Below are 27,216 nucleotides of genomic sequence, written 5' to 3'. Positions count from 1 at the left end.
TCATATCAGAGGACATACATCACAAAGGGGATGGGAGTGAGGCAGGTAGGAGTAGCCTAAAAACAGAGGGCCCAAAGAATAAAAAAGGTGAGGAATCCAGCATTTGGAACCTCCCAGCAGGTGGCCGAGAGCACAGAAGCTATGGGATGCAGGCAGGAGTGAACTAACACCAGAGAGCCCACATCATGAAACTGTGAGCAACCCAGGCGTTGGGACCTCAGAGCAGAAAGCCCACATCCCCATGGGGATGGGAACCTGACAGGAGTGTCCTGGCATCACTGGGCTCACATCAGAAAACGTGGGGAGCCCAGCAGTTAGGGCCTGATGCTAGAGGGCCATCATCACCGAGGGCAGGAGGCTCCCAGCAGGTTCCATGTGCCAACAGAGGGCCCACGTCGCCAAGGTGATGTGTGCAAGTCAGGCAGGATTGACCTCACAGCAGAGGACCTACCTCACAGAAGAGTGAGGAACTCAGCCAGGATAAGACTGTCACCAGAAGGCCCACATCACCAAGGGGATGGGAACCAGGCAGGAGTGTCCTCACACCAGTGGGGCCACATCATTGAAAGGTGAGGAACCCAGCACATGTGGCCTCAAACCAGAGGACCCACATCACGAAGGGGTTGCGAGTGAGGCAGGCAGGAGGAGCATCACAACACAGGACCCATAGAATACAAAAGTTGAGGAATCGAGCAGTTGGAACCTCCCAGCAGGCGGCCAAGAGCACAGAGGCTATGGGATCCAGGCCACAGTAAACTAACACCAGAGAGCCCACATCATGAAATTGTGATCAACCCAGCTGTTGGAACCTCAGAGCAGAAGGCCCACATCCCCATGGAGATGGGAACCTAAGAGGAGTGCCCAAGCATCACTGGGCTCACTAAGAAAAGTTGGGGAGCCCAGCAGTTAGGGCCTGACGTCAGAGGGCCCTCATCACAGAGGTGAGGAGGCTCCCAGCAGGGTCCAAGTGCCACCAGAAGGCTCATGTCAACAAGGCGAGGTGAGCAAGCCAGGCAAGAGTTACCTGATAGTAGAGGGCCCACCTCACAGATGGGTGAGGAACCCAGCCAGGATCAGACTCTCACCAGAGGGCCCACATCACAAAGGGGATGGGAACCAGTCAGGATTATCCTCACACCAGTGGGGCCTCATCATCTTAAGGTGAGGAACCCAGCACATGTGTCCTCAAACCAGAGGACCCACATCACCAAGGGCCTTGGAGTGAGGCAGGCAGGAGTAGCCTCACAACACAGGGCACATAATATAAAAAACGTGAGGATTCCAGCATTTAGACCTTCCAGCAGGCGGCTCAGAACACCGAGGCTATGGGATCCAGGCTGCAGTGAACTCACAGCAGAGGGCCCACATCATAAAACTGTGAGCAACCCAGGCGTTGGGACCTCAGCGCAGAAGGCCCACATCCCCATGGGAATGGGAACCTGGCTGGAGTGTCCTCGCACCACTGGGCGCACATCAGAAAATGTGGGGAGCCCACCATTTAGGGCCTGACGCCAGAGGGCCGTCATCACCGAGAGGAGGAGGCACCCTGCACGCTCCAACTGCCACCAGAGGGCTCACGTCTTCAAGGTGACGTGTGCCAGCCAGGCAGGAGTGACCTCACAGCAGAGGGCCTACCTCACAGAACATTGAGGAACCCAGCCAGGATTAGACTCTCGCCAGAGGGCCCACCTCACCAAGGGGATGGGAACCAGGCAGGAGTGTCCTCACACAAGTGGGGCCACATCATCGAAAGGTGAGGAACGCAGCACATGTGGCCTCAAGCCATAGGACAGTCATCACCAAGGGGCTGGCAGTGAGGCAGGCAGGAGGAGCCTCACAACAGAGGGCACATAGAATAAAAAAGTTGAGGAATCCAGCAGTTGGAACCTCCCAGCAGGCAGCTCAGAGCACCATTGATAAGGGATCCTTGCCAGAGTGAACTCACAGCAGAGGTCCCACATCATGGTACTGTGAGCAAGCCAGCCGTTTTGACCTCAGAGCAGAAGGCCCATATCCCCATGGGGATGGGAACATGGCAAGAGTGTCCTCACTCACTTGGCGCACATCAGAAAATGTGGGGAGCCCAGCAGTTATGGCCTAAGGCAAGAGGGCCCTCATCACCGAGGGGAGGAGGATCCCAGCACACTCCAACTGCCACCAGAGGGCCCACGTCGCCAAGGTGACGTGTGCCAGACAGGCATGATTGACCTCACAGCAGAGGGCCCACCTCACAGAAGGGTGAGGAACCCAGACAGGATCAGACTCTCACCTGAGGGCCCACATCAGCAAGGGGATGGGAACCAGTCAGGACTGTCTTCCCTCCAGTGGGGCCACATCATCAAAAGGTGCGGAACCCAGCACATGTGGCCTCAAATCAGAGGACACATATCACAAAGGGAATGGGAGTGAGGCAGGCAGGAGTAGCCTAAAAACAGAGGGCCCAAAGAATAAGAAAGGTGAGGAATCCAGCAGTTGGAACCTCCCAGCAGGCGGCCCAGAGCACAGAAGCTATGGGATGCAGGCAGGAGTGAACTAACAGCAGAGAGCCCACATCATGAAACTGTGAGCAACCCAGGCATTGGGACCTCAGAGCAGAAGGCCCACATCCCAATGGGGATGTGAACCTGGCTGGAGTGTCCTCGCACCACTGGGTGCACATCACAAAATGTGGGGAGCCCAGCAGTTAGGGCCTGACGCCAGAGGGCCCTCATCACCGAGGGGAGGAGGCTCCCAGCAGGCTCCAAGTGCCACCAGAGGGCTCATGTCCACAAGGCGAGGTGAGCAAGCCAGGCAGGAGTGACCTGACAGCAGACGGCCCACCTCACAGATGGGTGAGGAACCCAGCCAGGATCAGACTCTCAACAGAGGGCTCACATCACCAAGGGGATGTGAACCAGGCAGGAGTCTCCTAAGACCATTGGTCCCACATCATCGAAAGGTGACGAACCCAGCACATGTGGCCTCAAACCAGACGACACACATCACGAAGGGGCTGGGAGTGAGGCAGGCAGGAGGATCCTCACAACAGAGGGCCCAAAAAATTGAAAAAGTGAGGAATCCAGCAGTTGGAACCTCTCAGCAGGCGGCCAAGAGCACAGAGGCTATGGGATCCAGGCCTCTGTGAACTAACACCAGAGAGCCCACGTCATGAAAATGTGAACAACCCAGCCGTTCGGACCTCAGAGCAGAAGGCCCACATCCCCATGGAGATGGGATCCTAAGAGGTGTGCCCAAGCATCATTGGGCTCACTAAGAAAAGTTGGTGAGCCCAGCAGTTAGGGCCTGACGCAAGAGGGCCCTCATCACCGGGGGGAGGAGATTCCCAGCACGTTCCAACTGCCACCACATGGCTGACTTCACCAAGGCAATGTGTGCCAGCCATGCAGGAGTGACCTATCAGCAGAGGGTCTCCCTCACAGAAGGTGAGGAACACAGCCAGGAACAGACTCTCACCAGGGGGTCCACATAGCCACGTGGATGAGAACCAGGCAGGAGTGTCCTCACACTAGTGGGGCCACATCATCGAAAGTTGAGGAACCCAGCAAAGGTGGCCACAAACCAGAGGACCCACATCATCAAGGGGTTGAGAGTGAGGTAGCTGTCTGGACGGGCATATTTAACTCTCATTTCCCACCAGGAGGAGGAATTAACCAAAGGCTCAGCTTGCCGTGCCGGAACCACACTGGGGCCTGAAGCAATCCTGCGGTGTTGCGGCCAGCTCACAAGAAAGCGAGTTGAAGAAAGGGGCACTGTAATTCACAAACCTGCAGAGTTATAAATGACAGCTATCGTCCAAAAATATATTGAAGTAAGGCTGCCAAGAGGACTTGAAAGTGGGGCAGAATTGCAGGAAACCGATTACAGGAGGTAGACTGGAATTGCATGTAAAGCATAGGAAAAGAGGCAGAACGTCCACAATGATGCACTTGGCCAAAAAGGGCACATGCGTTTTTTCCTGAATATATACAGGAAAAAACGCATATGCACTTTTTGGGCAACCAAGCAAGCTTGCAAAGGAAATCTGCACTACAATGAAGTCTCACTGCCCCCTGTTCAAAAGGGCCATCTGAAAAAAGTGTAAAATCCAGAAAGGCAGGACAGGCCATGGAGAAATATGAGCACTGTTATGCTGATGGGCGGGATGTAAATTGCCAACAGCCACTCTGGAGAAGTGTATGCTGTTTCCTGAAACATCTAAAAAACAAAGCAACAGAGCCTAGGGCACTTCCACTTATGGTCCTATAGCTTAGGGAAATTAAAATCAAAAAGACACAGCCACCCCAAAGTTTGGGACGGCTCTGTTTACAAGAACCTCGTTTATGGTACAAGTTCCATATTGCAGAAAGCGAAAAATGGGTAAAGAAGTTGTGGTACTTACGTACAATGCAATATCACTCAGCAACGAAATCTATGTCATCAGGCCCGTAGGAGCATAATGAGTGGATTCAGGTACGATGATTCTAAATGAAATAAGTCACACAGAAAAAGAAACATCATAACATATCACTAATACACGGAATGTAAACTTGGCTACACAGGAACTGAATTACAAAACAGAACAGGGTCTCAAATGCAGAAAACCAACTTATGCTTGCTAAAGGGGAAAGGTGAGTTGGGGTGCTGCATAAAACCAGAGATTGAAATGAGCACAGATACGGTTCCATAAGCCAAATATGTAATAGACAAGAGCTACTCCTTGCTCAATGAAGTGGACTCAACACCCCATATTAAACGCCTAAGAATATACCTGACTAGTAAGAATCTTAAAACCTATGGATTTATATGCCTCCGACAGACAATGAAGCGTGTACAGTGGCATAAACGCAGCAGTGATAGGATTGGTGAGGTTCGGTGAGCAAATGCAGACCCTTTGAAGTCATATTGCATGGTACCCATTCCAGGGGTCTAAACTCTCCAGGTTTAAGGGATTCTTCCTTCAGCAAAAACATGCATGTGGAACCCAGAGTATGATCCACCGTGTGATCGGGAAACGTGTTCAAATGTGTCTCAGTTTTCGTCCCCTGGCACTCGGGTGCAACATTCCAGACGCTTTACTAACACTCTCCCCACTTGGAGAGTCAGTGCATTTAACCTCCTGTTTGGCCCAGTTTGCAATGTCTGTGGAAAATGAACAGGAATAGGGAGAACCAATGACAGACTAGCTGGAGGTGTCTGGACGGGCAAATTTAACTCTCATTTCCCAACAGGAAGAGGAATTAACCAAAGGCTCAGCGTGCCGTGTCAGAACCACTCGAGGGCTTGAAGTAATCCTGTGGTGTTGCGGCCAGCTCACAAGAAACTGAGTTGAAGAAAGGAGCTCAGGGGCACTGTAAATCACAAACCTGCAGAGTTACAAATGACAGCTATCGTCCAGAAATATATTGAAGTAAGGCTGCCAAGAGGACTTGAAATTGGGGCAGAATTGCAGGAAACCGATTACAGGAGGTAGACTGGAATTGCATGTAAAGCATAGGAAAAGAGGCAGAACGTCCACAATGATGCACTTGGCCAAAAAGGGCGTATGCGTTTTTTCCTGAATATATTCAGGAAAAAACGCATACGCCCTTTTTGGCCAACCAAGCAAGCTTGCAAAGGAAATCTGCACTACAATGAAGTCTCACTGCCCCCTGTTCAAAAGGGCCATCTGAAAAAAGTGTAAAATCCAGAAAGGCAGGACAGGCCATGGAGAAATGTGAGCACTGTTATGCTGATGTGCGGGATGTAAATTGCCAACAGCCACTCTGGAGAAGTGTATGCTGTTTCCTGAAACATCTAAAAAACAAAGCAACAGAGCCTAGGGCACTTCCACTTATGGTCCTATAGCTTAGGGAAATTAAAATCAAAAAGACACAGCCACCCCAAAGTTTGGGACGGCTCTGTTTACAAGAACCTCGTTTACGGTACAAGTTCCATATTGCAGAAAGCGAAAAATGGGTAAAGAAGTTGTGGTACTTACGTACAATGCAATATCACTCAGCAACGAAATCTATGTCATCAGGCCCGTAGAAGCATAATGAGTGGATTCAGGTACGATGATTCTAAATGAAATAAGTCACACAGAAAAAGAAACATCATAACATATCACTAATACACGGAATGTAAACTTGGCTACACAGGAACTGAATTACAAAACAGAACAGGGTCTCAAATGCAGAAAACCAACTTATGCTTGCTAAAGGGGAAAGGTGAGTTGGGGTGCTGCATAAAACCAGAGATTGAAATGAGCACAGATACGGTTCCATAAGCCAAATATGTAATAGACAAGAGCTACTCCTTGCTCAATGAAGTGGACTCAACACCCCATATTAAACGCCTAAGAATATACCTGACTAGTAAGAATCTTAAAACCTATGGATTTATATGTCTCCGAAAGAGAATCAAGCGTGTGTACAGCGGCATAAACGCAGCAGTGATAGGATTGGTGAGGTTCGGTGAGCGAATGCAGACCCTTTGAAGTCATATTGCATGGTACCCTTTCCATGGGTCTCAACTCTCCAAGTTTAAGGGATTCTTCCTTCAGCTAAAACATGCATGTGGAACCCAGAGTATGATCCACCGTGTGATCGGGAAACGTGTTCAAATGTGTCTCAGTTTTCGTCCCCTGGTACTCGTGTGCAACATTCCAGACGCTTTACTAACACTCTCCCCACTTGGAGAGTCAGTGCATTTAACCTCCTGTTTGGCCCAGTTTGCAATGTCTGCGGAAAATGAACAGGAATAGGGAGAACCCATGAGAGACTAGCTGGAGGTGTCTGGACGGGCAAATTTAACTCTCATTTCCCACCAGGAAGAGGAATTAACCAAAGGCTCAGCGTGCCATGTTGGAACCACTCTAGGGCCTGAAGTAATCCTGTGGTGTTGCGGCCAGCTCACAAGAAACCGAGTTGAAGAAAGGAGCTCAGGGGCACTGTAATTCACAAACCTGCAGAGTTATAAATGACAGCTATCGTCCAAAAATATATTGAAGTAAGGCTGCCAAGAGGACTTGAAAGTGGGGCAGAATTGCAGGAAACCGATTACAGGAGGTAGACTGGAATTGCATGTAAAGCATAGGAAAAGAGGCAGAACGTCCACAATGATGCACTTGGCCAAAAAGGGCGTATGCGTTTTTTCCTGAATATATTCAGGAAAAAACGCATATGCGCTTTTTGGCCAACCAAGCAAGCGTGCAAAGGAAATCTGCACTATAATGAAGTCTCACTGCCCCCTGTTCAAAAGGGCCATCTGAAAAAAGTGTAAAATCCAGAAAGGCAGGACAGGCCATGGAGAAATGGGAGCCCTGTTATGCTGATGGGCGGGATGTAAATTGCCAACAGCCACTCTGGAGAAGTGTATGCTGTTTCCTGAAACATCTAAAAAACAAAGCAACAGAGCCTAGGGCACTTCCACTTATGGTCCTATAGCTTAGGGAAATTAAAATCAAAAAGACACAGCCACCCCAAAGTTTGGGACGGCTCTGTTTACAAGAACCTCGTTAACGGTACAAGTTCAATATCGCAGAAAGCGAAAAATGGATAAAGAAGTTGTGGTACTTACGTACAATGTAATATCACTCAGCAATGAAATCTATGTTATCAGGCCCGTCGCAGCATAATGAGTGGATTCAGGTACGATGATTCTAAGTGAAATTAGTCACACAGAAAAAGAAACATCATAACATATCACTAATATACGGAATATAAACTTGGCTACACAGGAACTGAATTACAAAAGAGAACAGGGTCTCAAATATAGAAAACCAACTTATGCTTGCTTAAGGGGAAAGGTGAGTTGGTGTGCTGCATAAAACCAGAGATTGAAATTAGCACAGATACTGTTCCATAAGCCAAATATGTAAAAGACAAGAGCTACTCCTTGCTCAACGAAGTGGACTCAACACCCCATATTAAACGCCTAAGAATATACCTGACTAGTAAGAATCTTAAAACCTATGGATTTATATGTCTCCGAAAGAGAATCAAGCATGTGTACAGTGGCATAAACACAGCAGTGATAGGATTGGTGAGATTCGGTGAGCAAATGCAGACCCTTTGAAGTCATATTGCATATTACCCATTCCATGGGTCTCAGCTCTCCAAGTTTAAGGGATTTTTCCTTCAGCTAAAACATGCATGTGGATCCCAGAGTATGATCCACCGTGTGATCGGGAAAGGTGTTCAAATGTGTCTCAATTTTTGCCCCTGGTACTCGGGTGCAACATTCCAGATGCTTTACTAACACTCTCCCCACTTGGAGAGACAGTGCCTTTAACCTCCTGTTTGGCCCAGTTTGCAATTTCTGCAGAAAATGAACAGGAATAGGGAGAACCCATGAGAGACTAGCTGGAGGTGTCTGGAGAGGCAAATTTAACTCTCATTTCCCACCAGGAAGAGGAATTAACCAAAGGCTCAGCGTGCCATGCCGGAAACACACTAGGGCCTGAAGCAATCATGCAGTGTTGCGGACAGCTCACAAGAAAGCGAGCTGAAGAAAGGAGCTCAGGGACACTGTAATTCACAAACCTGCAGAGTTATAAATGACAGCTATCGTCCAAAAATATATTGAAGTAAGGCTGCCAAGAGGACTTGAAAGCGGGGCAGAATTGCAGGAAACCGATTTCAGGAGGTAGACTGGAATTGCATGTAAAGCATAGGAAAAGAGGCAGAACGTCCACAATGATGCACTTGGCCAAAAAGGGCATATGCGTTTTTTGCTGAATATATTCAGGAAAAAACGCATACGCCCTTTTTGGCCAAACAAGCAAGCTTGCAAAGGAAATCTGCACTACAATGAAGTCTCACTGCCCCCCGCTCAAAAGGGCCTTCTGAAAAAACTGTAAAATCCAGAAAGGCAGGACAGGCCATGGAGAACTGGGAACCTTGTTATGCTGATGGGCGGGATGTAAATTGCCAACAACCACTCTGGAGAAGTATATGGTGTTTCCTGAAACATCCAAAAAACAAAGCAACAGAGCCTAGGGCACTTCCACTTATGGTCCTATAGCTTAGGGAAATTAAAATAAAAAAGACACAGCCACCCCAAAGTTTGGGACGGCTCTGTTTAAAAGAACCTTGTTTATGGTACAAGTTCAATATCGCAGAAAGCGAAAAATGGATAAAGAAGTTGTGGTACTTACGTACAATGCAATATCACTCAGCAATGAAATCTATGTTATCAGGCCCGTCGCAGCATAATGAGTGGATTCAGGTACGATGATTCTAAGTGAAATAAGTCACACAGAAAAAGAAACATCATAAGATATCACTAATACACGGAATGTAAACTTGGCTACACAGGAACTGAATTACAAAAGAGAATAGGGTCTCAAATGTAGAAAACCAACTTATGCTTGCTTAAGGTGAAAGGTGAGTTGGGGTGCTGCATAAAACCAGAGATTGAAATTAGCAGAGATACTGTTCCATAAGCCAAATATGTAATAGACAAGAGCTACTCCTTGCTCAACGAAGTGGACTCAACACCCCGTATTAAACGCCTAAGAATATACCTGACTAGTAAGAATCTTAAAACCTATGGATTTATATGTCTCCGAAAGAGAATCAAGCGTGTGTACAGTGGCATAAACACAGCAGTGATAGGATTGGTGAGGTTCGGTGAGCAAATGCAGACCCTTTGAAGTCATATTGCATGGTACCCATTCCATGGGTCTCAACTCTCCAAGTTTAAGGGATTCTTCCTTCAGCTAAAACATGCATGTGGGACCCAGTGTATGATCCACCGTGTGATTAGGAAACGTGTTCAAATGTGTCTCAGTTTTCGTCCCCTGGTACTCGGGTGCAACATTCCAGACACTTTACTAACACTCTCCCCACTTGGAGAGTCAGTGCCTTTAACCTCCTGTTTGGCCCAGTTTGCAATTTCTGCAGAAAATGAACAGGAATAGGGAGAACCCATGAGAGACTACCTGGAGGTGTCTGGACGGGCAAATTTAACTCTCATTTCCCACCAGGAAGAGGAATTAACCAAAGGCTTAGCGTGCCATGCCGGAACCACACTAGGGCCTGAAGCAATCCTGCGGTGTTGCGGCCAGCTCACAAGAAAGCGAGTTGAAGAAAGGAGCTCAGGGGCACTGTCATTCACAAACATGCACAGTTATAAATGACAGCTATCGTCCAAAAATATATTGAAGTAAGGCTGCCAAGAGGACTTGAAAGCGGGGCAGAATTGCAGGAAACCGATTTCAGGAGGTAGACTGGAATTGCATGTTAAGCATAGGAAAAGAGGCAGAACGTCCACAATGATGCACTTGGCCAAAAAGTGCGTATGCATTTTTTCCTGAATATATTCAGGAAAAAACGCATACGCACTTTTTTGCCAACCAAGCAAGCTTGCAAAGGAAATCTGCACTACAATGAAGTCTCACTGCCCCCCGCTCAAAAGGGCCATCTGAAAAAAGTGTAAAATCCAGAAAGGCAGGACAGGCCATGGAGAACTGGGAGCCTTGTTGTGCTGATGGGCGGGATGTAAATTGCCAACAGCTGCTCTGGAGAAGTGTATGGTGTGTCCTGAAACATCTAAAAAACAAAGCAACAGAGCCTAGGGCACTTCCACTTATGGTCCTATAGCTTAGGGAAATTAAAATCAAAAAGACACAGCCACCCCAAAGTTTGGGATGGCTCTGTTTTCAAGAACCTCGTTTACGGTACAAGTTCAATATCACAGAAAGCGAAAAATGGATAAAGAAATTGTGGTACTTACGTACAATGCAATATCACTCAGCAATGAAATCTACGTCATCAGACCCGTAGCAGCATAATGAGTGGATTCAGGTACGATGATTCTAAGTAAAATAAGTCACACAGAAAAAGAAATATCATAAGATATCACTAATACACAGAATGTAAACTTGGCTACTCAGGAACTGAATTAAAAAACAGAACAGGGTCTCAAATGTAGAAAACCAACTTATGCTTTCTTAAGGGAAAAGGTGACTATGGGTGCTGCATAAAACCAGAGATTGAAATTAGCACAGATACCGTTCCATAAGCCAAATATGTAATAGACAAGAGCTACTCCTTGCTCAACAAAGTGGACTCAACACCCCATATTAAACTCCTAAGAATATACCTGACTAGTAAGAATCTTAAAACCTATGGATCTATATGTCTCCGAAAGAGAATCAAGCGTGTGTACAGTGGCATAAACGCAGCATTGATAGGATTGGTGAGGTTCGGTGAGCAAATGCAGACCCTTTGAAGTCATATTGCATGGTACCCATTCCATGGGTCTCAACCGTCCAGGTTTAAGGGATTCTTCTTTCAGCTAAAACATGCATGTGGAACCCAGAGTATGATCCACCGTGTGATTGGGAAACGTGTTCAAATGTGTCTCAGATTTCGTCCCCTGGTACTCGGGTGCAACATTCCAGACGCTTTACAAACACTCTCCGCACTTGGAGAGTCTATGCCTTTAACCTCCTGTTTGGCCCAGTTTGCAATTTCTGTGGAAAATGAACAGGAATAGGGAGAACCAGTGAGAGACTAGCTGGAGGTGTCTGGACGGGCAAATTTAACTCTCATTTCCCACCAGGAAGAGGAATTAACCAAAGGCTCAGCGTGCCGTGCCGGAACCACACTAGGGCCTGAAGCAATCCTGTGGTGTTGCGGCCAGCTCACAAGAAAGCGAGTTGAAGAAAGGAGATCAGGGGCACTGTAATTCACAAACCTGCAGAGTTATAAATGACAGCTATCGTCCAAAATTATATTGAAGTAAGGCTGTCAAGAGGACTTGAAAGCGGGGCAGAATTGCAGGAAACCGATTTCAGGAGGTAGACAGGAATTGCATGTAAAGCATAGGAAAAGAGGCAGAACGTCCACAATGATGCACTTGGCCAAAAAGGGCGTATGCGTTTTTTCCTGAATATATTCCTGAAAAAACGCATACACACTTTTTGACCAACCAAGCAAGCTTGCAAAGGAAATCTGCACTACAATGAAGTCTCACTGCTCCCCGGTCATAAGGGCCATCTGAAAAAAGTGTAAAATCCAGAAAGGCAGGACAGGCCATGGAGAACTGGGAGCCTTGTTATGCTGATGGGCGGGATGTAAATTGCCAACAGCCACTCTGGAGAAGTGTATGGTGTTTCCTGAAACATCTACAAAACAAAGCAACAGAGCCTAGGGAACTTCCACTTATGGTCCTATAGCTTAGGGAAATTAAAATCAAAAAGACACACCACCCCAAAGTTTGGGCCGGCTCTGTTTACAAGAACCTCGTTTACGGTACAAGTTCTATATCGCAGAAAGCGAAAAATGGATAAAGAAGTTGTGGTACTTACGTACAATGCAATATCACTCAGCAATGAAATCTATGTCATCAGGCCCGTAACAGCATAATGAGTGGATTCAGGTACGATGATTCTAAGTGAAATAAGTCACAGAGAAAAAGAAACATCATAAGATATCACTAATACACGGAATGTAAACTTGGCTACACAGGAACTGAATTACAAACCAGAACAGGGTCTCAAATGTAGAAAACCAACTTATGCTTGCTGAAGGGGAAAGGTGAGTTGGGGTGCTGCATAAAACCAGAGATTGAAATTAGCACAGATACCGTTCCATAAGCCAAATATGTAATAGACCAGAGCTACTCCTTGCTCAATGAAGTGGACACCACACCCCATATTAAACGCCTAAGAATATACCTTCCTAGTAAGAATCTTAAAACCTATGGATTTCTATGTCTCCAAAAGAGAATCAAGCGTGTGTACAGCGGCATAAACGCAGCAGTGATAGGATTGGTGAGGTTCAGTGAGCAAATGCAGACCCTTTGAAGTCATATTGCATGGTACCCATTCCATGGGTCTCCACTCTCCAGGTTTAAGGGATTCTTCCTTCAGCTAAAACATGCATGTGGAACCCAGAGTATGATCCAGCGTGTGATCGGGAAACGTGTTCAAATGTGTCTCAGTTTTCATCCCCTGGTACTCGGGTGCAAACTTCCAGACGTTTTACTAACACTCTGCCCACTTGGAGAGTCAGTGTCTTTAACCTCCTGTATGGCCCAGTTTGCAATTTCTGCGGAAGATGAACAGGAATAGGGAGAACCAATGAGAGACTAGCTGTAGGTGTCTGGATGGGCAAATTTAACTCTCATTTCCCACCAGGAAGAGGAATTAACCAAACGCTCAGCGTGTCATGTCGGAACCACACTAGGGTCTGAAGCAATCCTACGGCGTTGCGGCCAGCTCACAACAAAGCGAGTTGAAGAAAGGAGCTCAGGGGCACTGTAATTCACAAACCTGCAGAGTTATAAATGACAGCTATCGTCCAAAAATATATTGAAGTAAGGCTGCCAAGAGGACTTGAATGCGGGGCAGAATTGCAGGAAACCGATTTCAGGAGGTAGACTGGAATTGCATGTAAAGCATAGGAAAAGAGGCAGAACGTCCACAATGATGCAATTGGCCAAAAAGGGCGTATGCGTTTTTTCCTGAATATATTCAGGAAAAACAGCATACGCACTTTATGGCCAACCAAGCAAGCTTGCAAAGGAAATCTGCACTACAATAAAGTCTCACTGCCCCCCGGTCAAAAGGTCCATCTGAAAAAAGTGTAAAATCCAGAAAGGCAGGACAGGCCATGGAGAACTGGGAGCCTTGTTATGCTGATGGGCGGGATGTAAATTGCCAACAGCCACTCTGGAGAAGTGTATGGTTTTTCCTAAAACATCTAAAAAACAAAGCAACAGAGCCTAGGGCACTTCCACTTATGGTCCTATAGCTTAAGGCAATTAAAATAAAAAACACACCGTCACCCCAAAGTTTGGGACGGCTCTGTTTACAACAACCTCGTTTACGGTAGAAGTTCAATATCACAGAAAGCGAAAAATGGATAAAGAAGTTGTGGTACTTACGTACAATGCAATATCACTCAGCAATGAAATCTATGTCATCAGGCCAGTAGCAGCATAATGAGTGGATTCAGGTACGATGATTCTAAGTGAAATAAGTCACACAGAAAAAGAAACATCATAAGATATCACTACTACACGGAATGTAAACTTGGCTACACAGGAACTGAATTACAAAACAGAAAAGGGTCTCAAATGTAGAAAGCAAACTTATGCTTGCTTAAGGGGAAATGTGTGTTGGGGTGCTGCATAAAACCAGAGATTGAAATTAGCACAGATACCGTTCCATAAGCCAAATATGTAATAGACAAGAGCTACTCCTTGCTCAACGAAGTGGACTCAAAACCCCATATTAAACGCCTAAGAATATACCTGACTAGTAAGAATCTTAAAACCTATGGATTTATATGTCTCCGAAAGAGAATCAAGCCTGTGTACAGCAGCATAAACGCAGCAGTGATAGGACTGGTGAGGTTCGGTGAGCAAATGCAGACCCTTTGAAGTCATATTGCATGGTACCCATTCCATGGGTCTCAACTCTCCAGGCTTAAGGGATTCTTCCTTCAGCTAAAACATGCATGTGGAACCCAGAGTATTATCCACTGTGTGATCGGGAAACGTGTTCAAATGTTTCTCAGTTTTCGTCCCCTAGTACTCGGGTTCAACATTCCAGACGCTTTACTAACACTCTCCCCACTTGGAGAGTCAGTGCCTTTAACCTCCTGTTTCGCCCAGTTTGCAATTTCTGCGTAAGATGGACAGGAATAGGGAGAACCAATGAGAGACAAGCTGGTAGTGTCTGGACGGGCAAATATAACTCTCATTTCCCACCAGGAAGAGGAATTAACCAAAGGCTCAGTGTGCCATGCCGGAACCACACTAGGGCCTGAAGCAATCCTGCGGTGTTGCGGCCAGCTCACAAGAAAGCGAGTTGAAGAAAGGAGCTCAGGGGCACTGTCATTCACAAACATGCACAGTTATAAATGACAGCTATCGTCCAAAAATATATTGAAGTAAGGCTGCCAAGGCGACTTGAAAGCGGGGCAGAATTGCAGGAAACCGATTTCAGGAGGTAGACGGGAATTGCATGTAAAGCATAGGAAAAGAGGCAGAACGTCTACAATGATGCACTTGGCCAAAAAGGGCGTACGCGTTTTTTCCTGAATATATTCAGGAAAAAACGCATACGCCCTTTTTGGCCAAGCAAGCAAGCTTGCAAAGAAATCTGCACTAAAATGAAGTCTCACTTCCCCACGGTCAAAAGGGCCATCTCAAAAAAGTGTAAAATCCAGAAAGGCAGGACAGGCCATGGAGAACTGGGAGCCTTGTCATGCTGATGGGTGGGATGTAAATTGCCAACAGCCACTCTGGAGAAGTGTATGGTGTTTCCTGAAACATCTACAAAACAAAGCAACAGAGCCTAGGGCACTTCCACTTATGGTCCTATAGCTTAGGGAAATTAAAGTCAAAAAGACACAGCCACCCCAAAGTTTGGGACGGCTCTGTTTACAAGAACCTCGTTTACGGTACAAGTTCAATATCGCAGAAAGCGAAAAATGGATAAAGAATTTGTGGTACTTACGTACAATGCAATATCACTCAGCAATGAACGCTATGTCATCAGGCCCATAGCAGCATAATGAGTGGATTCAGGTACGAGGATTCTAAGTGAAATAAGTCACACAGAAAAAGAAATATCATAAGATATCACTACTACACGGAATGTAAACTTGGCTACACAGGAACTGCATTACAAAACAGAACAGGGTCTCAAATGTAGAAAACCAACTTATGCTTGCTTAAGGGGAAAGGTGAGTTGGGGTGCTGCATAAAACCAGAGATTGAAATGAGCACAGATACCGTTCCATAAGCAAAATATATAACAGACAAGAGCTACTCCTTGCTCAAAGAAATGGACTCAACACACCATATTAAACGCCTAAGAATATACCTGACTATTAAGAATCTTAAAACCTATGGATTGATATGTCTCCAAAAGAGAATCAAGCGTGTGTACAGTGGCATAAGCGCAGCAGTGATAGGATAGGTGAGGTTCGGTGAGCAAATGCACACCCTTTGAAGTCATATTGCATAGTACCCATTCCATGGGTCTCAACTCTCCAGGTTTAAGGGATTCTTCCTTCTGCTAAAACATGCATATGGAATCCAGAGTATGATCCACCATGTGATCGGGAAACGTGTTCAAATCTGTCTCAGTTTTCGTCCCCTGGTACTCGGGTGCAACATTCCAGACGCTTTACTAACACTCTCCCCACTTGGAGAGTCAATGCCTTTAACCTCCTGTTTGGCCCAGTTTGCAATTTCTGCGTAAGATGAACAGGAATAGGGAGAACCCATGAGAGACTAGCTGGAGGTGTCTGGACGGGCAAATTTAACTCTCATTTCCCACCAGGAAGAGGAATTAACCAAAGGCTCTGCGTGCCATGTCAGAACCACACTAGGGCCTGAAGCAATCCTGCAGTGTTGCGGCCAGCTCACAACAAAGCGAGTTGAAGAAAGGAGCTCAGGGGCACTGTAATTCACAAACCTGCAGAGTTATAAATGACAGCTATCGTCCAAAAATATATTGAAGTAAGGCTGCCAAGAGGACTTGAAAGCGGGGCAGAATTGCAGGAAACCGATTTCAGGAGGTAGACGGGAATTGCATGTAAAGCATAGGAAAAGAGGCAGAACGTCCACAATGATGCACTTGGCCAAAACGGGCGTATGCGTTTTTTCCTGAATATATTCAGGAAAAAACGCATACGCCCTTTTTGGCCAACCAAGCAAGCTTGCAAAGGAAATCTGCACTACAATGAAGTCTCACTGCCCCCCGGTCAAAAGGGCCATGTGAAAAAAGTGTAAAATCCAGAAAGGCAGGACAGGCCATGGAAAACTGGGAGCCTTGTCATGCTGATGGGTGGGATGTAAATTGCCAACAGCCACTCTGGAGAAGTGTATGGTGTTTCCTGAAACATCTACAAAACAAAGCAACAGAGCCTAGGTCACTTCCACTTATGGTCCTATAGCTAAGGGAAATTAAAATCAAAAAGTCACAGCCACCCCAAAGTTTGGGATGGCTCTGTTTACAAGAACCTCGTTTATGGTACAAGTTCAATATCACAGAAAGCGAAAAATGGATAAAGAAGTTGTACTTACGTACAATGCAATATGAGTCAGCAATGAAATCTATGTCATCAGGCCCATAGGAACATAATGAGTGGATTCAGGTACGATGATTCTAAGTGAAATAAGTCACACAGAAAAAGAAACATCATAAGATATCATAATACACGGAATGAAAACCTGGCTACACAGGAACTGAATTACAAAACAAAACAGGGTCTCAAATGTAGAAAACCAACTTATGCTTGCTTAAGGGGAAAGGTGAGGTGGGGTGCTGCATAAAACCAGAGATTGAAATTAGCACAGATACCGTTCCATAAGCCAAATATGTAATAGACAAGAGCTACTCCTTGCTCAACGAAATGGACTCAACACCCCATATTAAACGCATAGGAATATACCTGACTAGTAAGAATCTTAAAACCTATGGATTTATGTGTCTCCAAAAGAGAATCAAACCTGTGTACAGCGGCATAAACGCAGCAGTGATAGGATTGGTGAGGTTCAGTGAGCAAATGCAGACCCTTTGAAGTCATATTGCATGGTACCCATTCCATGGGTCTCAACTCTCCATGTTTAAGGGATTCTTCCTTCACCTAAAACATGCATGTGGAACCCAGAGTATGATCCACCGTGTGATCGGGAAACGTGTTCAAATGTGTCTCAGTTTTCGTCCCCTGGTACTCGGGTGCAACATACCAGACGCTTTACTAACACTCTCCCCATTTGGAGAGTCAATGCCTTTAACCTCCTGTTTGGCCCAGTTTGCAATTTCTGCGTAAGATGAACAGGAACAGGGAGAACCCATGAGAGACTAGCTGGAGGTGTCTGGACAGGCAAATTTAACTCTCATTTCCCACCAGGAAGAGGAATTAACCAAAGGCTCAGCGTGCCATGTCAGCACCACACTAGGGCCTGAAGCAATCCTGCGGTGTTGCGGCCAGCTCACAACAAAGCGAGTTGAAGAAAGGAGCTCAGGGGCACTGTTATTCACAAACCTGCAGAGTTATAAATGACAGCTATCGTCGAAAAATATATTGAAGTAAGGCTGCCAAGAGGACTTGAAAGCGGGGCAGAATTGCAGGAAACCGATTTCAGCAGGTAGACGGGAATTGCATGTAAAGCATAGGAAAAGAGGCAGAACGTCCACAATGATGCACTTGGCCCAAAAGGGCGTATGCGTTTTTTCCTGAATATATTCAGGAAAAAACGCATACGCCCTTTTTGGCCAACCAAGCAAGCTTGCAAAGGAAATCTGCACTACAATGAAGTCTCACTGCACCCCTGTCAAAAGGGCCATCTGAAAAAAGTGTAAAATCCAGAAAGGCAGGACAGGCCATGGAGATCTGAGAGCCTTGTCATGCTGATGGGCGGGATGTAAATTGCCAACAGCCACTCTGGAGAAGTGTATGGTGTTTCCTGAAACATCTACAAAACAAAGCAACAGAGCCTAGGGCACTTCCACTTATGGTCCTATAGCTTAGGGAAATTAAAATCAACAAGACACAGCCACCCCAAAGTTCGGGACGGCTCTGTTTACAAGAACCTCGTTTACGGTACAAGTTCAATATCACAGAAAGCGAAAAATGGATAAAGAAGTTGTGGTACTTACGTACAATGCAATATCACTCAGCAATGAAATCTATGTCATCAGGCCCATAGCAGCATAATGAGTGGATTCAGGTACGATGATTCTAAGTGAAATAAGTCACACAGAAAAAGAAACATCATAAGATATCACTACTACACGGAATGTAAACTTGGCTACACAGGAACTGAATTACAAAACAGAACAGGGTCTCAAATGTAGAAAACCAACTTATGCTTGCTTAAGGGGAAAGGTTAGTTGGGGTGCTGCATAAAACAAGAGATTGAAATTAACACAGATACCGTTCCATAAGCCAAATATGTAATAGACAAGAGCTACTCCTTGCTCAACGAAGTGGACTCAACACCCCATATTAAACGCCTAAGAATATACCTGACTAGTAAGAATCTTAAAACCTATGGATTTATATGTCTCCGAAAGAGAATCAAGCGTGTGTACAGTGGCATAAACGCAACAGTGATAGGATTGGTGAGGTTCGGTGAGCAAATGCAGACCCTTTGAAGTCATATTGCATGGTACCCATTCCATGGGTCTCAACTCTCCAGGTTTAAGGGATTCTTCCTTCAGCTCAAACATGCATGTGGAACCCAGAGTATGATCCACCGTGTGATCGGGAAACGTGTTCAAATGTGTCTCAGTTGTTGTCCCCTGGTACTCGGGTGCAACATTCCAGACGCTTTACTAACACTCTCCCCACTTGGAGAGTCAGTGCCTTTAACCTCCTGTTTGGCCCAGTTTGCAATTTCTGCGGAAGATGAACAGGAATAGGGAGAACCAACGAGAGATAGCTGGAGGTGTCTGGACCGGCAAATTTAACTCTCATTTCCCACCAGGAAGAGGAATTAACCAAAGGCTCAGTGTGCCGAGCTGGAAACACACTAGGGCCTGTAGCTATCCTGCGGTGTTGCGGCCAGCTCACAAGAAAGCGAGTTGAAGAAAGGAGCTCAGGGGCACTGTAATTCACAAACCTGCAGAGTTATAAATGACAGCTATCGTCCAAAAATATATTGAAGTAAGGCTGCCAAGAGGACTTGAAAGCGGGGCAGAATTGCAGTAAAACCGATTTCAGGAGGTAGACTGGAATTGCATGTAAAGCATAGGAAAAGAGGCAGAACGTCCACAATGATGCACTTGGCCAAAAGGGGCGTATGAGTTTTTTCCTGAATATATTCAGGAAAAAACGCATACGCACTTCTTGGCCAACCAAGCAAGCTTGCAAAGGAAATCTGCACTACAATGAAGTCTCACTGCCCTCCGGTCAAAAGGGCCATCTGAAAAAAGTGTAAAATCCAGAAAGGCAGGGCAGGCCATGGAGAACTGGGAGCCTTGTTATGCTGATGGGCGGGATGTAAATTGCCAACAGCCACTCTGGAGAAGTGTATGGTGTTTCCTGAAACATCTAAAAAACAAAGCAACAGAGCCTAGGGCACTTACAGTTATGGTCCTATAGCTTAGGGAAATTAAAATCAAGAAGACCCAGCCATCCCAAAGTTTGGGACGGCTCTGTTTACAAGAACCTCGTTTATGGTACAAGTTCAATATCACAGAAAGCGAAAAATGGATAAAGACGTTGTGCTACTTACGTACAATGCAATATCACTCAGCAATGAAATCTATGTCATCAGGCCCGTAGCAGCATAATGAGTGGATTCAGGTACGATGATTCTAAGTGAAATAAGTCACACAGAAAAAGAAACATCATAAGATATCACTACTACACGGAATGTAAACTTGGCTACACAGGAACTGAATTACAAAACAGAACAGGGTCTCAAATGTAGAAAACCAACTTATGCTTGCTTAAGGGGAAAGGTGAGTTGGGGTGCTGCATAAAACCACAGATTGAAATTAGCACAGATACCGTTCCATAAGCCAAATATGTAAGAGGCAAGAGCTACTGCTTGCTCAACAAAGTGGACTCAACACCCCATATTAAACGCCTAAGAATATACCTGACTAGTAAGAATCTTAAAACCTATGGATTTATATGTCTCCAAAAGAGAATCAAGCGTGTGTACAGCGGCATAAACGCAGCAGTGATAGGATTGGTGAGGTTCGGTGAGCAAATGCAGACCCTTTGAGGTCATATCGCATGGTACCCATTCCATGGGTCTCAACTCTCCAGGTTTAAGGGATTCTTCCTTCAGCTAAAACATGGTTGTGGAACCCAGAGTATGATCCACCGTGTGATCGGGAAACGTGTTCAAATGTGTCTCAGTTTTCGTCCCCTGGTACTCGGGTGCAGCATTCCAGACGCTTTCCTAACACTCTCCCCACTTGGAGAGTCAATGCCTTTAACCTCCTGTTTGGCCCAGTTTGCAATTTCTGCGCAAAATGAACAGGAATAGGGAGAACCAAGGAGAGACTAGCTGGAGGTGTCTGGACGGGCAAATTTAACTCTCATTTCCCACCAGGAAGAGGAATTAACCAAAGGCTCAGCGTGCCATGCCAGAACCACACTAGGGCCTGAAGCAATCCTGCGGTGTTGCGGCCAGCTCACAAGAAAGCGAGTTGAAGAAAGGAGCTCAGGGGCACTGTAAATCACAGACCTGCAGAGTTATAAATGACGGCTATCGTCCAAAAATATATTGAAGTAAGGCTGCCAAGAGGACTTGAAAGCGGGGCAGAATTGCACGAAACCGATTTCAGGAGGTAGACTAGAATTGCATGTAAAGCATAGGAAAGGAGGCAGAACGTCCACAATGATGCACTTGGCCAAAAAGTGCGTATGCGTTTTTTACTGAATATATTCAGGAAAAAACGCATACGCACTTTTTGGCCAACCAAGCAAGCTTGCAAAGGAAATCTGCACTACAATGAAGTCTCACTGCCCCCTGGTCAAAAGGGCCATCTGAAAAAAGTGTAAAATCCAGAAAGGCAGGGCAGGCCATGGAGAACTGGGAGCCTTGTTATGCTGATGGGCGGGATGTAAATTGCCAACAGCCACTCTGGAGAAGTGTATGGTGTTTCCTGAAACATCTAAAAAACAAAGCAACAGAGCCTAGGGCACTTCCACTTATGGTCCTATAGCTTAGGGAAATTAAATTCAAAAAGACACAGCCACCCCAAAGTTGGGACGGCTCTGTTTACAAGAACCTCGTTTGCAGTACAAGTTCAATATCACAGAAAGCGAAAAATGGATAAAGACGTTGTGGTACTTACGTACAATGCAATATCACTCAGCAATGAAATCTATGTCATCAGGCCTGTAGAAGCATAATGAGGGGATTCAGGTACGATGATTCTAAGTGAAATAAGTCACACAGAAAAAGAAACATCATAAGATATCACTACTACACGGAATATAAACTTGGCTACACAGGAACTGAATTACAAAACAGAATAGGGTCTCAAAGGTAGAAAACCAACTTATGCTTGCTTAAGGGGAAAGGTGAGTTGGGGTGCTGCATAAAACCACAGATTGAAATTAGCACAGATACCGTTCCATAAGCCAAATATGTAATAGACAAGAGCTACTCCTTGCTCAACGAAGTGGACTCAACACCCCATATTAAACGCCTAAGAATATACCCGACTAGTAAGAATCTTAAAACCTATGGATTTATATGTCCCCGAAAGAGAATCAAGCGTGTGTACAGCGGCATAAACGCAGCAGTGATAGGATTGGTGAGGTTCGGTGAGCAAATGCAGACCCTTTGAGGTCATATTGCATGGTACCCATTCCATGGGTCTCAACTCTCCAGGTTTAAGGGATTCTTCCTTCAGCTAAAACATGCATGTGGAACCCAGAGTATGATCCACCGTGTGATCGGGAAACGTGTTCAAATGTGTCTCAGTTTTCGTCCCCTGGTACTCGGGTGCAACATTCCAGACTCTTTACTAACACTCTCCCCACTTGGAGAATCAGTGCCTTTAACCTCCTGTTCGGCCCAGTTTGCAATTTCTGCAGACAATGAACAGGAATAGGGAGAACCAATGAGAGACTAGTTGGAGGTGCCTGGACGGGCAAATTTAACTCTCATTTCCCACCAGGAAGAGGAATTAACCAAAGGCTCAGCGTGCCATGCCGGAACCACACTAGGGCCTGAAGCAATCCTGCGGTGTTGTGGCCAGATCACAAGAAAGCGAGTTGAAGAAAGGAGCTCAGGGGCACTGTAATTCACAAACCTGCAGAGTTATAAATGACAGCTATCGTCCAAAAATATATTGAAGTAAGGCTGCCAAGAGGACTTGAAAGCGGAGCAGAATTGCACGAAACCGATTTCAGGAGGTAGACTGGAATTGCATGTAAAGCATAGGAAAAGAGGCAGAACATCCACAATGATGCACTTGGCCAAAAAGTGCGTTTGCGTTTTTTACTGAATATATTCAGGAAAAAACGCATACGCACTTTTTGGCCAACCAAGCAAGCTTGCAAAGGAAATCTGCACTAAAATGAAGTCTCACTGCCCCCCGGTCAAAAGGGCCATCTGAAAAAAGTGTAAAATCCAGAAAGGCAGGACAGGCCATGGAGAACTGGGAGCCTTGTTATGCTGATGGGCGGGATGTAAATTGCCAACAGCCACTCTGGAGAAGTGTATGGTGTTTCCTGAAACATCTAAAAAACAAAGCAACAGAGCCTAGGGCACTTACAGTTATGGTCCTATAGCTTAGGGAAATTAAAATCAAAAAGACCAGGCCATCCCAAAGTTTGGGACGGCTCTGTTTACAAGAACCTCGTTTACAGTACAAGTTCAATATCACAGAAAGCGAAAAATGGATAAAGACGTTGTGGTACTTACGTACAATGCAATATCACTCAGCAATGAAATCTATGTCATCAGGCCTTTAGAAGCATAATGAGTGGATTCAGGTACGATGATTCTAAGTGAAATAAGTCACACAGAAAACGAAACATCATAAGATATCACTAATACACGGAATGTAAACTTGGCTACACAGGAACTGAATTACAAAACAGCACAGGGTCTCAAATGTAGAAAACCAACTTATGCTTGCTTAAGGGGAAAGGTGAGTTGGGGTGCTGCATAAAACCACAGATTGAAATTAGCACAGATACCGATCCATAAGCCAAATATGTAATAGACAAGAGCTACTCCTTGCTCAACGAAGTGGACTCAACACCCCATATTAAACGCCTAAGAATATACCTGACTAGTAAGAATCTTAAGATTTATGGATTTTTATGTCTCTAAAAGAGAATCAAGCGTGTGTACAGCGGCATAAACGCAGCAGTGATAGGATTCGTGAGGTTCGGTGAGCAAATGCAGACCCTTTGAAGTCATATCGCATGGTACCCATTCCATGGGTCTCAAATCTCCAGGTTTAAGAGATTCTTCCTTCAGCTAAAACATGCATGTGGAACCCAGAGTATGATCCACCATGTGATCGGGAAATATGTTCAAAGTTGTCTCAGTTTTCGTCCCCTGGTACTCGGGTGCAGCATTCCAGACGCTTTCCTAACACTCTCCTCACTTGGAGAGTCAGTGTCTTTAACCTCCTGTTTGGCCCAGTTTGCAATTTCTGCGTAAAATGAACTGGAATAGGGAGAACCAAGGAGAGACTAGCTGGAGGTGTCTGGACGGGCAAATTTAACTCTCATTTCCCACCAAGAAGAGGAATTAACCAAAGGCTCAGCGTGCCATGCCGGAACCACACTAGGGCCTGAAGCAATCCTGCGGTGTTGCGGCCAGCTCAGAAGAAAGCGACTTGAAGAAAGGAGCTCAGGGGCACTGTAAATCACAGACCTGCAGAGTTATAAATGACGGCTATCGTCCAAAAATATATTGAAGTAAGGCTGCCAAGAGGACTTGAATGCGGGGCAGAATTGCACGAAACCGATTTCAGGAGGTAGACTGGAATTGCATGTAAAGCATAGGAAAAGAGGCAGAACGTCCACAATGATGCACTTGACCAAAAAGGACGTATGAGTTTTTTCCTGAATATATTCAGGAAAAAACGCATACGCCCTTTTTGGCCAACCAAGCAAGCTTGCAAAGGAAATCTGCACTACAATGAAGTCTCACTGCCCCCCGGTCAAAAGGGCCATCTGAAAAAAGTGTAAAATCCAGAAAGGCAGGACAGGCCATGGAGAACTGGGAGCCTTGTTATGCTGATGGGCGGGATGTAAATTGCCAACAGCCACTCTGGAGAAGTGTATGGTGTTTCCTGAAACATCTAAAAAACAAAGCAACAGAGCCTAGGGAACTTCCACTTATGGTCCTATAGCTTAGGGAAATTAAAATCAAAAAGACCCAGCCATCCAAAAGTTTGGGACGGCTCTGTTTACAAGAACCTCCTTTATGGTACAAGTTCAATATCACAGAAAGCGAAAAATGGATAAAGACGTTGTGGTACTTACGTACAATGCAATATCACTCAGCAATGAAATCTATGTCATCAGGTCTGTAGAAGCATAATGAGTGGATTCAGGTACGATGATTCTAAGTGAAATAAGTCACACAGAAAAAGAAACATCATAAGATATCACTACTACACGGAATGTAAACTTGGCTACACAGGAACTGAATTACAAAACAGAACAGGGTCTCAAATGTAGAAAACCAACTTATGCTTGCTTAAGGGGAAAGGTGAGTGGGGGTGCTGCTTAAAACCACAGATTGAAATTAGCACAGATACCATTCCATAAGCCAAATATGTAATAGACAAGAGCTACTCCTTGCTCAACGAAGTGGACTCAACACCCCATATTAAACGGCTAAGAATATACCTGACTAGTAAGAATCTTAAGACTTATGGATTTATATGTCTCCTAAAGAGAATCAAGCGTATGTACAGTGGCATAAACGCAGCAGTGATAGGATTGGTGAGGTTCGGTGAGCAAATGCAGACCCTTTGAGGTCATATTGCATGGTACCCATTCCATGGGTCTCAACTCTCCAGGTTTAAGGGATTCTTCCTTCAGCTAAAACATGCATGTGGAACCCAGAGTATGATCCACCGTGTGATCAGGAAACGTGTTCAAATGTGTCTCAGTTTTCGTCCCCTGGTACTCGAGTGCAACATTCCAGACGCTTTACTAACACTCTCCCCACTTGGAGAGTCAGTGCCTTTAACCTCCTGTTTGGCCCAGTTTGCAATTTCTGCAGAAAATGAACAGGAATAGGGAGAACCAATGAGAGACTAGCTGGAGGTGTCTGGACGGGCAAATTTAACTGTCATTTCCCACCAGGAAGAGGAAGTAACCAAAGGCTCAGCGTGCCATGCCGGAACCACACTAGGGCCTGAAGCAATCCTGCGGTGTTGTGGCCAGCTCACAAGAAAGCGAGTTGAAGAAAGGAGCTCAGGGGCACTGTAATTCACAAACCTGCAGAGTTATAAATGACAGCTATCGTCCAAAAATATATTGAAGTAAGGCTGCCAAGAGGACTTGAAAGCGGGGCAGAATTGTACGAAACCGATTTCAGGAGGTAGACTGGAATTGCATGTAAAGCATAGGAAAAGAGGCAGAACGTCTACAATGATGCACTTGGCCAAAAAGTGTGTATGAGTTTTTTCCTGAATATATTCAGGAAAAAATGCATACGCTCTTTTTGGCCAACCAAGCAAGCTTGCAAAGGAAATCTGCACTAAAATGAAGTCTCACTGCCCCCCGGTCAAAAGGGCCATCTGAAAAAAGTGTAAAATCCAGAAAGGCAGGACAGGCCATGGAGAACTGGGAGCCTTGTTATGCTGATGGGCGGGATGTAAATTGCCAACAGCCACTCTGGAGAAGTGTATGGTGTTTCCTGAAACATCTAAAAAACAAAGCAACAGAGCCTAGGGCACTTCCACTTATGGTCCTATAGCTTAGGGAAATTAAATTCAAAAAGACACAGCCACCCCAAAGTTTGGGACGGCTCTGTTTACAAGAACCTCGTTTGCAGTACAAGTTCAATATCACAGAAAGCAAAAAATGGATAAAGACGTTGTGGTACTTACGTACAATGCAATATCACTCAGCAACGAAATCTATGTCATCAGGCCTGTAGAAGCATAATGAGTGGATTCAGGTACGATGATTCTAAGTGAAATAAGTCACACAGAAAAAGAAACATCATAAGATATCACTACTACACGGAATGTAAACTTGGCTACACAGGAACTGAATTACAAAACAGAACAGGGTCTCAAATGTAGAAAACCAACTTATGCTTGCTTAAGGGGAAAGGTGAGTTGGGGTGCTGCATAAAACCACAGATTGAAATTAGCACAGATACCGTTCCATAAGCCAAATATGTAATAGACAAGAGCTACTCCTTGCTCAACGAAGTGGACTCAACACCCCATATTAAATGGCTAAGAATATACCTGACTAGTAAGAATCTTAAGACTTATGGATTTATATGTCTCCGAAAGAGAATCAAGCGTGTGTACAGTGGCATAAACGCAGCAGTGATAGGATTGGTGAGGTTCGGTGAGCAAATGCAGACCCTTTGAGGTCATATTGCATGGTACCCATTCCATGGGTCTCAACTCTCCAGGTTTAAGGGATTCTTCCTTCAGCTAAAACATGCATGTGGAACCCAGAGTATGATCCACCGTGTGATCGGGAAACGTGTTCAAATGTGTCTCAGTTTTCGTCCCCTGGTACTCGGGTGCAACATTCCAGACGCTTTACTAACACTCTCCCCACTTGGAGAGTCAGTGCCTTTAACCTCCTGTTTGGC

General features: G+C 45.5%; 1 long non-coding RNA gene across 1 annotated transcript in view; it reads right to left on the bottom strand.

Annotated features, from left to right (window-relative positions):
- Positions 1–10,746: 10,746 nt before the first annotated feature.
- LOC125963531 (uncharacterized) overlaps positions 10,747–27,216 on the bottom strand; it is a 1,468,791-nt gene continuing 1,452,321 nt past the window's right edge. Inside the window, exon 4 of the long non-coding RNA XR_007475587.1 lies at positions 10,747–10,777. This is a non-coding gene — a long non-coding RNA (uncharacterized LOC125963531). The remainder of the gene's footprint in view (positions 10,778–27,216) is intronic.

This window comes from Orcinus orca, chromosome 2 (genome assembly GCF_937001465.1).
Source record: "Orcinus orca chromosome 2, mOrcOrc1.1, whole genome shotgun sequence".
NCBI lineage: Eukaryota > Metazoa > Chordata > Mammalia > Artiodactyla > Delphinidae > Orcinus > Orcinus orca.
This window is presented reverse-complemented; position numbering and strand designations above follow the sequence as displayed.